The sequence below is a fragment of the Argopecten irradians genome, chromosome 2 (assembly GCF_041381155.1).
Source record: "Argopecten irradians isolate NY chromosome 2, Ai_NY, whole genome shotgun sequence".
Taxonomy (NCBI): domain Eukaryota; kingdom Metazoa; phylum Mollusca; class Bivalvia; order Pectinida; family Pectinidae; genus Argopecten; species Argopecten irradians.
This window is the reverse complement of record NC_091135.1, coordinates 2133849-2140174: the sequence shown is the minus strand read 5'-3', so window position 1 is coordinate 2140174 and position 6326 is coordinate 2133849.

Below are 6326 nucleotides of genomic sequence, written 5' to 3'. Positions count from 1 at the left end.
ATTTAGAAATAAAATTTATTACAGTTATTTCAGGATAATAAGTTATTCAACTTATTGTTCTTGAAAAACTTCAAATATCACTAAATAACTACAAACACAAATTTCAAATCTCATCTGAGACACCAGATCCGCTACAAACAACACAAATTATAAATCTCATCTGAGACACCAGATCCGCTACAAACAACACAAATTACAAATCTCATCTGAGACACCAGATCCGCTACAAACAACACAAATTACAAATCTCATCAGAGACATCAGATCCGCTACAAGCAACACAAATATCAAATCTCATCTGAGACACCAGATCCGCTACAAACAACACAAATTATAAATCTCATCTGAGACATCAGATCCGCTACAAACAACACAAATTACAAATCTCACCAGAGACATCAGATCCGCTACAAACAACACAAATTACAAATCTCATCAGAGACATCAGATCCGCTACAAACAACACAAATTACAAATCTCACCAGAGACATCAGATCCGCTACAAACAACACAAATTTCAAATCTCATCTGAGACACCAGATCCGCTACAAACAACACAAATTATAAATCTCATCTGAGACACCAGATCCGATACAAACAACACAAATTACAAATCTCATCAGAGACACCAGATCCGCTACAAACAACACAAATTACAAATCTCATCAGAGACACCAGATCCGCTACAAACAACACAAATTACAAATCTCATCTGAGACATCAGATCCGCTACAAACAACACAAATTACAAATCTCATCAGAGACACCAGATCCGCTACAAACAATACAAATTACAAATCTCATTACAAACACTCATCAGAGACACCAGATCCGCTACAAACAACACAAATTACAAATCGCATCTGAGACACCAGATCCGCTACAAACAACACAAATTACAAATCTCATCAGAGACACCAGATCCGCTACAAACAACACAAATTACAAATCTCATCTGAGACACCAGATCCGCTACAAACAACACAAATTACAAATCTCATCTGAGACACCAGATCCGCTACAAACAACACAAATTACAAATCTCATCTGAGACACCAGATCCGCTACAAACAACACAAATTACAAATCTCATCTGAGACACCAGATCCGCTACAAACAACACAAATTACAAATCTCATCAGAGGTCATCAGATCCGCTACAAGCAACACAAATATCAAATCTCATCTGAGACACCAGATCCGCTACAAACAACACAAATTATAAATCTCATCTGAGACATCAGATCCGCTACAAACAACACAAATTACAAATCTCACCAGAGACATCAGATCCGCTACAAACAACACAAATTACAAATCTCATCAGAGACATCAGATCCGCTACAAACAACACAAATTACAAATCTCACCAGAGACATCAGATCCGCTACAAACAACACAAATTTCAAATCTCATCTGAGACACCAGATCCGCTACAAACAACACAAATTATAAATCTCATCTGAGACACCAGATCCGCTACAAACAACACAAATTACAAATCTCATCAGAGACACCAGATCCGCTACAAACAACACAAATTACAAATCTCATCAGAGACACCAGATCCGCTACAAACAACACAAATTACAAATCTCATCTGAGACATCAGATCCGCTACAAACAACACAAATTACAAATCTCATCAGAGACACCAGATCCGCTACAAACAACACAAATTACAAATCTCATCAGAGACACCAGATCCGCTACAAACAACACAAATTACAAATCGCATCTGAGACACCAGATCCGCTACAAACAACACAAATTACAAATCTCATCAGAGACACCAGATCCGCTACAAACAACACAAATTACAAATCTCATCAGAGACATCAGATCCGCTACAAACAACACAAATTACAAATCTCATCTGAGACACCAGATCCGCTACAAACAACACAAATTACAAATCTCATCTGAGACACCAGATCCGCTACAAACAACACAAATTACAAATCTCATCTGAGACATCAGATCCGCTACAAACAACACAAATTACAAATCTCATCTGAGACACCAGATCCGCTACAAACAACATAAATTACAAATCTCATCAGGAGATACAACAGATAGGTATTCAGTTTTTAGTCAGAATTTAAGTTAGAGTTACAATCAAGCGGTCTGATATTTGGATTTTACCTTTACCTACAGGATATTATATGAAGTTTATTACGGATACGTAGAATTATTTGACTAACTCATCATGGAGACTTGACTTTCCCCTTCGACTTCAACTGTGTACGAGATATTTGTGACTATTCTGTTATTACTTGGATTATTTGTCAACATGCTCAATATTACCTCTCACTTGCAAATAAACAATCGTAACCTATTCTATGTGTTAATCGTGCCCCGCTAATTCCCAGCATGACTAACTACAACAACAATTCTATCGTGACCTGCCCAATCCGACCAGGGCTCCGGTCACTGTGTACCAGAACAATAAGTCAAATCAAATAATCATGAAGTGCAAGGAATCAAATAATGTAATACAAGTTCACTAAGAATTTAATAAAGAGTTCTGCAAATAGATTTGCTGACCAAGGAGTAACCAATGATCCACCATTTTTTTAGGTCATCTGACCTGACATGTGTCGTCCGTCGTCGTAAGCCGTGCCTTAACTTTTCACATTTTGAACTTCTTCTCAAGTTCTACCAGTGCGATTTAGCTGAAACTTACATGAAATGATCCTGACATGGTTCCGACAAAGTGTTGTTATTTTTCGGGTCGATCTGAAATCCAAGATGGCCGCCATAGCCGCCATCTTGAAAACACTTTTTGAACTTCTTCTCAAGTTCTACCGGAATGATCCTGACATGGTCCCGACAAAGTGTTATTATTTTTCGGGTCGATCCAAAATTCAAGATGGCCGCCACAGCCGCAATCTTGAAAACACATTTTAAACTTCTTTTCAAGTTTTACCAGTGCTATTTGGCTGAAACTTGCATGAAATGATCCTGACATGGCCCTGACAAAGTGTTGTTACATCTCCGGTTGATTCCAAATCGAAGATATCTACCATGACACTATATCTAATTAGTTTCCTATATGATTATTGCCAAAGTAGTCAGATGACCGTTAAGACCCTTGGGCCTCTTGGTTTTAATTTCATTTAAATGTGTATAATTAATATTTACGATTTATTTTACTAATATTTTAAAATCTATTACACGATTTCCTCTCACCAATTTATAGGCATAGAGGCTTCGTATTGGTTTTGTGGCATTCTGGTTTGGAAATTTACCAAGTTTGTTCAAATTAATGACATTGAACGCCATTCTAGGTCACAGAGACCAAATAGGCTGAAATATTTTAATGATGTTCTGTCAATAACTAAAATGCCTAAAGATCTGATATTGGGCGTGTCGCATACTGGGGTAAAGCTCTACTGGGTTTATTCAAAGGAATGACCTCGATCGTCATTCCAGATTGCGGGGGTCAAATACATATAGGTTAAAAGCTTTACACAACTTCTTGTGCCTAGAGACCTGATATTGGGACCGTAACATACTGGTAATATGAAGGGCTATTATGTTGGCTCGAATGAATACCTTGACCTTCATTTAAGGTCACAGGATGAAAAAAACTTTTCACAACTATTGTCAATATCTAAGAGGCCTATAGACCTCATATTAGGCCTGTACATGTTGCAGGCATGGGGTAATAAAAAATGTAATGGTAATTAATTGTTATGCATTACAATTTTTCAAGTAATTGAATGTTATGTGTAATTGATGCAAATTTCAATTACATGTAATGGTAATTTAATTAATTAGATTACAAACATGCATGTAATGCTCAATTACTTTTCAATTACATCTCAATAACATGTGATATTTTTAATGACATGAATATAGATAGATTTGTCACATGATTTTACATTTTCATATAGAGACTTAATAAAAAAAAATTATTTTCCTTGAACTCCGTGTTTTATAAGTTTACACCAAAGTTTCCCTCTATCAATAAGATCAAATGACTTTTTATAATCAATGAAACAACAGTACAAACGTTTCTTTTTTATTAAGACGTCTATTAATTAGTGATTGAGGACGAATATTGCATCTACTGTTGAGTGACCAGCTTTAAAACCAATTGAGCATCATTTATAACAGAATTTTCATTATCGCACTTAATCAGCCTTTTGTTTACCATTGCGGTAAATAGCTTTCCCATACAATTGACTAAAGTTATACCTCTATAATTATTGACATAATTTTTATAATCTTTTTTATGTACTGGGACAATGGAGCCAAGTGACCACACTTTTGGAAAGAACCCGGATTCAAAAATTCTACTAAAGAGTTTTGATATACAAGGTATCAAAATATCTTCACAATCTAAGAATAATTCGTTTAAAATTAGACCTTCACTGCAACTTTTATCTCTTCAGATTACGAATTGCAAAATGTATCTCCTCTTCAGAAAATGGTTCATCTAATTTATTAAATATTGTTGAATCTATATCGTTATGCGACAATTCGTCATTAGTGTCATCTGTATTAATGCTACTACTAATATTACTAATATAGTCTAAAAATTCATCCATACTAATATGTGGTTGGGATACATGATTTTTACGCTTTGAAAAATATTTATAGAATTTCTTGGGGTTATTCTTTCTGAGAAACTCTACCATATCACCTTCTTGTCGTTTGTATTGCCGCTTAAGTCTATATTCCAACTTTTTGTAAGTTTGTTTTTTACTTATAAGAACCGCATGATTACCATGTGTCTTGTTAACATTAAAATCATATATTGCACGTTTATACTCATTATATCTATTTTACATTCATCAGTAAACCATGGTTTGTCCTCTTTATCACCTTTATACTGTTGCGGGTATTGATTCTTATTACTTGTATTTCTAACATTACAGTTTGGTAAAACAACATGATTTATATCACCACAAAATTTGGTTACACATTCATCATTTTTTTCTTGAGAATCTAACGACATATCACATATATTAGTAGGTCGTGAACTATTGCTTGAAGGTCATTGCATATTCTATCTACATTGTCTTTGTTCCACCTCACAGTTTTTGTTGTAATACCACTACATAAGACATTATTGCGGTCATCAATTATATTAGTGTAACAGATATTGAAGGAAAAAACAACGGTGAGTGGTCAGACATAGTATTGAACTCGCCCGTCCCAAATTTTAAAATATTTGAAATATAATCACAATCAACTAATAGGCAATCAATTAGGCTCATTCCGTTGTTATTACAAAAGGTATAATTTCCATCTGCATCGCCTGTATATGACGACCATTAACTATTCGCATACTTGTAGTTTTACACAATGTAAGTCATTTTCTGCCATATGTATTTACATGTTTATCCATATTAATACGAGGACAACTAGTTGAATCGTTATTATAAAACATATCATCAAACAATTTATCATCAAGCCCATCATTTACAATATAATCTGGCCTAGTTTCTGTTCGCGCATTTAAGTCACCAGCTACATACACATTACCATTTGTTTTGTAACGGCTTATTGACTCCTCTAGACTCATGAATATATCAATATCACAACTATTATAAATCAAAGTGCCAAGACCACTCATAGATGCTGTGATTGAAGGATCCAAACCAAATAATAAAGAAATTGGTTTTTCATTTAAATATTGAATTTAGTATACTTTAAGTGTGCAGTGTTGAATTTCGGAGTTTAATAAAATGTATTTACAGTATACCGTATTTATTTTATGATATTATGAGTTATTCAACTTAATATTCTTGAAAAACTCATTTTCCTGAAATAACTGTAATAAATTTCGTATCTAAGTTATTTCTGAAATAACGATTTCGACACCATTGAAACCGTTCAGAATCTGAGTTTCATTTTTTATAATTCTTTTTTAGTTACTCAGTTATCAATTTCATCAATGTCTCTTTAAAGACAAAAAAATAATAAGTAAACATATCCGTATCTTAATATCCATTTAACATTGAAGAATATTTTCGGAAAAATATAACATTAGAAATATTACCATTTCCGGACAAGTTTTGGTTTCTTTTTTAGAAAACTTACATGGGTTAACGTTGCTTTGACGACTTTTGACTAATGAAACATGGTCAGATACTTTTGCCTAATAAATGGTACATTATTTCAATACGTATATCACTAGGATTTCTTTTAAATTCACAAGATCGCTAGCCGTTAACATAAAAAAACTTCATGTAATGTACCGGACTTTAGCAAGTCTTCGTAAGCCTAACAGTAACTGGTTGGCGCAGAACATTATACCGTGAGTTGTGCTTTGCCGACTTTTGACTCATAATAAAACATGACCATTTACTTTT